We start from the raw sequence: 7,662 nt of genomic DNA, 5'->3' as shown, positions 1-7,662 counted from the left end.
ATGAAACCCAGAGTTTGCCCCAGAGAAACTAAGAGAGGGCCTCCAGATGCTTAAAGAGAAATGCCCCAGGAGAACCAAGCAGATAGCTGAGAGAAGCTAAGAGAGACAGAAGCCCAGGGACATTTTGGAGAAAGTCATTTTGAAATGCAACCTGGGAGCAAAGGAAAAGCAGATGCCAGCCACATGCCTTCCCAGCTGACACAGGTGTTCCGGATACTATTGGTCTTTCCTCAGTCAAGGTATCCTTTGTCTGATGCCTTAGTTTGGACACTTTTATGGCCTTAGAACTGTAAATTTGTAACCTAATAAATCCCCTTTATAAAAGTCAATGTATTTCTGGTATTTTGCATAATGGCAGCTTCAGCAAACCAGAACAGACACAAAAGCACAAGCAGGTTGAAAGTGAAAAGAAGGAAAAAAAAATCTATGCAATTAGTAACCAGAGTAAAGCTGGGGTAGCTATACTAATATTGGAAAAATTGACTTTAAGTCAAAAGCAATGAAAAGAGACAAAGAAGGATATATAGTGATATATTAATAAAAGTGTCAATCCACCAAGAAGAAATAACAATTAAAAATATGTATATGGTCAGCCCTGCCAAGCTGGCTGGCTGGCCTGGCTCCCCTCCCTGGCCCCAGTGGGATGGTGGGCTGCCCTGAGGATGCAGGGAAGGAAGTACTGGGCCCACCGGTGGGTGGGCGACAATGCTGAACTTCTGCACTGCCCCCAATGGCACGTGGAGGAGCACGCAGTCTGACCTAGTCTTCTTCAGCTTCCTGTGGGACCCTGCCAGAGTGAAGATGAAATCAGGACACTGAAACAGAAAAACATTGATGAAACTTCTCAACAGGAACAAAAACATAAAGAAACAAACAACAGCAATGTTCAGAACCCAAATACAGAAGAAGGGGTTGAAGAACAGGATAAAGATATTTTGCCTTTAACCCTTGAAGAGAAGGAAAACAAAGAATACCTAAAATCTTTGAAATTTTGATTCTTATGGGAAAACAAAACATACCTCTGGATGGGCATGAGGCTGATGAACTCCCAGAAAGTCTCTTTACTCCTGATAACTTTCAAGCATTGCTGGAGGGCTGAGTAAATTCTGGGAAAATGTTCTGAGAAAGCACTTTGAGACAACAGAAGTTAACACATTGTTCTGTTCAAAAACACAGCAGAAACAGATGCTAGAGATATGTGAGAGCTGCCTTCACGAGAAAACTCTCAGGGAAGTGGGAGACTCACACTTCTTTTCCATTATCACTGATGATTTGGTTGACATAGCAGAAGAAGAGCGCCTGCCAGTGTTGGTGAGGTTTGTGGGTGAATCACATAACCTGAGAGAGGAATTTGTGGGATTCCTGCCTTATGAAGCCGATGCCAAATTTTTGGCTGTGAATTTTCACACTACAATAACTGAGAAGTGGGGGCTAAACATGGAGTACTGTTGTAGACAGATTTACATTGTGTCCAGTGGATTTTCTTCCAAGATGAAAGTTGTTGCTTCTAGACTTCTAGAGAAATATCCCCAAACTATCTATACACTCTGCTCTTCCTGTGCCTTAAATATGTGGTTAGCAAAATCAGTGCCTGTTATGGGAGTATCTGTTGCATTGGAAATGATTGAGGAAGTTTCTTCTTTTTTCCATCGATCACTGCAACTGCTTTTAGAACTTGAGAGTATAATTTCAGTCCTTTTTCAGAGTGATGAAGAAATGCACTGAAACTGAAGGAAATTTGACATTCTCAATGGACAGGAAGTCATGATGCTTTTGAAATTTTAGTGGAACTCCTGCAAGCACTTGTTTTATGTTTAGATGGTATAAATAGTGACACAAATGTTAGATGGAATAACTGCAAAGCTGGCCAAGCATTTGTACTCTGTAGTGCAGTAACAGATTTTGATTTCATTATTACCATTGTTGTTCTTAAGAATGTCCTGTCTTTTACAAGAACCTTTGGGAAAAATCTCCAGGGGCAAACCTCTGATGTCTTCTTTGCAGCCAGCAGCTTGACTGCAGTGACACAGTCACTTAATGAAGTGGTGGAAAATATTGAAGTTTGTCATGAATTTTGGTTTGAGGAAGACACAAATTAGGCAACCAAACTTGATATTCTTATGAAACTCCCTGGCAAATTCCACAGAGCTCAGCAAGGTAACCTGGAATCTCAATTAACCTCTGAGAGTTACTATAAGGAAACCCTAAGTGTTCCAACATTGGAGCACATTATTCAGTAACTTAAAGATAAATTCTCAGAACAGCACCTCAAACTCTTAAGTACTTATCTCTGGTACCCTCTGTCATGGGACAGCTCAAATTCAATATGTCAGAGGAACACCATGCTGACTTGTACAGAAATGACTTACTCAATCCTGACACACTCTCAGCTGAGCTTCATTGTTTGAGAATTAAGTGGAAACACAGAGGGAAACATATAGAGCTTCCTTCCACCATTTATGAAGCCCTCCATCTGCCTGACATCATTTCTTCCTGATGTTCATGCTTTGTTGAAGGTCTTATGCATTCTTCCTGTGAGAATGAATGTTATGAAAATGGATGAAAGCATCTCAAAGCATACCTGAGGAACACTTTGACAGACCAAAGGTCAAGTAACTTGGCTCTGCTGAACACAAATTTTGACATAAAACATGATCTGCATTTGATGGTGGACACATATATCAAGCTCTATACAACTAAGTCAGAGCTTGCTACAGGTAATTCAGAAACCATTGAAAATACTTAAGAGACTTTTAAAATAGGTTTTTCTCTTACATTTGGAGGAAAAGCTGTAAGGTGTATGTAGGCTGCTTAATCTCTGACTATCTTTGCCTATAGGTCTCCTATTGAATACATGTGTTATTAATAATCTACCTATTTAAAGGGCGCCCATTTGAACCCTCATGCTTTGAAGACCCTTCTGTTCTTCCAGAAGATAGCATTGAAAGTGCCATGTTTCATTCCTGTGTGCTCTCCAATAATGGCACTCTGGAATTATTTTAGTTAAGTCATTTTAGACATATTAATCATTATTGTGGCTCCAATTGTCAGGTCAGTCTGGTTATCAGTACTTTGAAGAAATATATTTTGATGAGTTGCGGAAGGAAGGAATGCATTTTGTAAAATGTTGCAATGTGTTTCACTATTTACATTTAACTAGAAGGACTTTTAAGTACATTGTTAAAGTTTGTATTGGGCAGTTAAGGGAATTATCAGAGATTGAGAGAAACTGAGCTCACCTAGCAAGGATTTCAGAACAGATTTTGTCTTTATCAAATGAAACTAAAGGAACAAGTTACAGTTAAAGTGTGAATACCTTTTTCTGCATCTGGTTGTTGATGTTTACATTCCTTTATTGAGCCTATGCCTTCATAAGCTTTTTAGTAGCTATGTGTTGAACATTTCTGTTTCATGTTCAAGACAGAATCAGAGGTCATGGATACTGACAACTGATTTGCCTGATTTCTTCTATTTCCATGACTATATCTACTGCCTCATCTTGATTTATAAGCAGAACCTGGAAAGCCTACAAAAATAAGTGTTTTGTGGTTTATCCAGGAATAATACACAAAATATTGCTATTATTTTTGGTGAAGAAAATCAATTTTGTACAGTTTATTTCAATCTAAATAAAATGTGTGTGTTGTTTAAAAAATAAGTATTTACCTAAACACCGTGCCCCAAAATACATAAAGCACATGCTTGCAAATCAGAAGGGAGAAATAGACACCTACACAATAATAATTGGAGACTTCAATACAATGCTTTCATAAACAGATAGAACATCTAGAAAGAAGATCAATAAAGAAACAGAAAACTTGAACAATATGATAAAGAACTGAACCTAACAGACATATACAGAATAATGCCCTCCTAAACAGCAGTATAGATACTCTTCTCAAATGCACATATATCTTCTCCAGGATAGACCACAAGTTGGGGGTCAGAAAACAAGTCCCAATATAATTAAAAAGATTGAAATTATACAATGCATCTTCTCTGACCACAATGGAATGAAGCTGGAAATCAATAAGAGACAGAGAACTAGAAAATAAAAAAAAAAAAAAAAAGTGCATGTTAAATAACACTGCTAAATAATGAATGGTCCAAGGAATAAATTTCAGTAAATATCTTGAGGAGAATGAAAATGAGAGCACATAATATCAAAACTAATGGGATGCAATGAAGGCAGTGCTGAGAGGTAAATTTATAGCTCTAAATGCTTACATTGAAAAAGAAGAAAGAGCTAAAGTTGAAGATCTAACTGCACACCTGGAGGACCTAGAAAAGAACAACAAAGTAAACCCAATGCATGTAGAAGGAAAGAAATAACAAAGATTAGAGCAGAAATAAAAAAAACTAGAGAATTAAAAAGCAATAGAGAGAGGTGTGATGTCATCAACATAGTGATGTAAACAGCTACTGAAAACTTCTCCCCAGATACTCAGCAGAAAAGGTGAATAACCCTGACCTGCTCATAACTTTGGAAGGAGGATATAGCCTGGAGAAGGACCCTAGAAATGCCTAATTGAAGAAAAAGAAAAATATCAGGTAGAAAAACTCCATTCCAGACCAGCTGGTCCTATCCCCTCCCTCTCACTTGGTCTCATGCAGTGCAGAAACAGCACAGAAACATCAGACAGGATTCCTTCCACCTCTCACCATGGTCACAGACTATAAAATCTCTCACAGCAGTGAGACAGATCCCCACTGTTTGGAGATCCAAGGGATAGGGCAGGACATTTCAAGGCACAGATCAGGAAGAGATGAAGAGTCTGAGAAAATGTAGGCAGAGACTGTTTCCAGTCCTGGGTCTGAAAGTCCTTCTCCCACCCTTGAGCAAAACAGTAGCTGGTGGCCCATCCTTGCCTGGGAGGTGGCAGAAAACTGTGGCAGCTGTGGAGAATCCCTTGCCACAAGCAAGTAGAGACACAGCCCCATATTGAGTCAGATTTTGCCTGCAAAGTGAGGGCACAAGAACCCCACAGCTTCAGCCCCACCCAATAAGACACAGCCTGGGATCCAAGAGGTAATTCAGCCCTGCCTGGTCTGACACAGCCAGGGCTCCAAGAGGTAATTCAACTCCACCTGGTCAGATGCAGCTGGGCCTCCAGAAGATAATCCAGCCCCACCCAGCCAGATGCAGTCTTGGACCCAGAAGGAAAACACCTTCTGAGAATGATTAAGCCTCCAAACAGCACAACCTGGTGGGAAGACCAGAAAGTGCAAGGGAATTTCAGGACTTCTCAAAACTTCAAACCTTATCCCAGGCCCACTGGAGCTGGTCTACAACCCCTGCATGGGAAACCAGCGCTGTTAAATAGGTTAAGCAGCTTAAAACTGAGAAATATGGATGACCCAATGGTAACAGCAGTGCTCTAAAACAAAACCAGGGTTCACTGGTTGCTGAAAAATGAAGCACCGGTAGGAGCCACCAGGCTTATTTTACCCACACACAGAGACCTTGCTGTGGTACTGAGTGCCTACCCCCAGAAGCAGAATGTTGTGGGTGTCTGGTGTTTGGGAGTGTGCCAGTTTGAATATATTGTGCGCCCCAAATGCCATTATCTTTGATGTAATCTTGTGTGGGCAGACATTATCAGTGTTGATTAGATTGTAATTCTTTGAGTGTTTCTGTGGAGATGCACCCCACGCAACTGTGGGTGATGACTCTGGATATTCTCCATGGAGGTGCTTGATGAGTGGAGCCATATAAATGAGCTGACAAACAGAAGGAACTCAGTGCAGCTGTGAGTGATGTATTGAAGAGGAGCTACAGCCAAGAGGGACACTTTGAAGAAAGCACAGAAGCTGCAGATGAGAGACAGTTTGAAGATGGCTGTTGAAAGCAGACTTTTGCTCTGGAGAAACTAAGAGAGGACAAATACCCCAAGTGCAACTAACAGTGACATTTTTGAGGAGTAGAAGCCTAGAGTGGAGCATTCTGGGAGAAAGCTATTTTGAAACCAGAACTTTGGAGCAGACACCAGCATGTGCCTTTCCAGCTAACAGAGGTTTTCCGGACACCATTGGCCATCCTCCAGTGAAGCTACCCAATTGCTGATGTGTTACCTTGGACACTTTATGACCTTAAGATTGTAACTGTGTAACCAAATAAACCCCCTTTTAGAAAAGCCAATCCATCTCTGGTGTTTTGCATTTCAGAAGCATTAGCAAACTACAACAGGGGAAAAGTTGGGGGCAAAGATAATCTGACAACTGGTTGGTGAGAGAGACAAAGAAAAGATAGATATTGAGGCCAAGTGATAATAAAAATCTAGGCAATAGAGAGAAAACAACCTCCAGAATAAATAATCAAGAAAATAAAATGCCTGGACAGCAAAAAATTCTATATCCAACAAAACTTTCCTTCAAAAATGAGGGAGAGAGGACTTGGGCAAGATGGCGGCATACGGAAGAGTGGAAGCTAAGTAGTCCCCCTGGAACAACTACAAAAAACCAGAAACAACTAATAAATAATCCAGAATAACTGCGGGGGGACAAACGAGACCATCCATTCATCATACACCAGCCTGATTTGGGAGGAATGCCCGAGAACACAGCATAAAATCTATAAGTAAAACCTGCGGAACCAGGTCAGGAGACCCCCTCCCCCATAGCCTGAGCTGCAGAGCTGCGTGGTGCCACAGAGCTCTCTCCCAGCAAGCGAATACAGCTCAGCTGAGCTCCAACTGGGGTTTTAAGTAGTAAGTGTGAACTGCTCACTACAGGTACGCAGCCCCAAAAAACAGACAGAGGCTTTGGGTGACGACTGACCTGGGAGAGCCGGAGGGTTGCCTTGGACTGGGTCTGAAGGGACTATCTGTTTCTTTTTTGGCTCAGTGGAGAAAGCCCCAGTCATTTTCAGTTTCCAGGGCTGTGACTCTGGGAAGGGTGGAGACACCACAAGCAGAGAGCGAGACCATTGAAATGCTAATGACCTCCACCTGAGGGGTCTGTCTTCTCTAGGAGGAAAGGGGTGGGGCCCTTTCCATTCAGAACCAGACCCCAGAGCCTGGGGGAACACTGGCCATACCTCCTCACACCAGTCAAGAATTATAGGCTAACAGGCGTCACCTGCTGGGCAGAAAAGCACAGTGACCCAAGGCATCAAAGGGTGGAGCAATTTTCTAAGACACACCCTCAGGGAAACCAGATACTGAATATTTCTTCCCTCTGGGACCTGAGCCTGTTCTGATCTGGGAAAACCTGATTTGGATAACCAAGGAAACCATGCCTAGACAACAGAAAATTACAACCTGCACTAAGAAAAACAAAATTATGGCCCAGTCAAAGGAACAAATGTACACTTCAACTGAGATACAGGAATTTAAACAACTAATGCTAAATCAATTCAAAAAGTTTAGAGAAGATATTGCAAAAGAGATAGAGGCTGTAAAGGAAGCACTGGGCATGTATACGGCAGAAATCAAAAGTTCAAAAAACCTACTAGTAGAATCTATGGAAATGAAAGGCACAACACAAGAGATGAAAGACACAATGGAAACATACAACAGCAGATCTCAAGAGGCAGAAGAAAACACCCAGGAACTGGAGAACAAAACACCTGAAAGCCTAAATGCAAAGGAGCAGATGGAGAAAAGAATGAAAAAATATGAGCAACGTCTCCGGGAACTCAAGGATGAAACAAAGTACAATAGT

At 41.4% G+C, this 7,662-nt stretch overlaps 1 long non-coding RNA gene across 1 annotated transcript; it reads right to left on the bottom strand.

Moving 5' to 3' along the window:
• Positions 1 to 566: 566 nt before the first annotated feature.
• Positions 567 to 3,630, bottom strand: LOC119525148. The gene is made up of 3 exons (XR_005214930.1): positions 3,317 to 3,630; positions 1,020 to 2,532; positions 567 to 815 (listed from the first exon to the last, which is right to left on the bottom strand). It is a non-coding gene; the product is annotated as an uncharacterized LOC119525148 (long non-coding RNA).
• Between the last annotated feature and the right edge of the window lie 4,032 nt (positions 3,631 to 7,662).

This window comes from Choloepus didactylus (assembly GCF_015220235.1).
Source record: "Choloepus didactylus isolate mChoDid1 chromosome 24 unlocalized genomic scaffold, mChoDid1.pri SUPER_24_unloc1, whole genome shotgun sequence".
Lineage (NCBI taxonomy): Eukaryota > Metazoa > Chordata > Mammalia > Pilosa > Megalonychidae > Choloepus > Choloepus didactylus.
The sequence above is the reverse complement of the archived record's forward strand: the minus strand, read 5'-3'. Positions and strand labels throughout refer to the sequence as shown.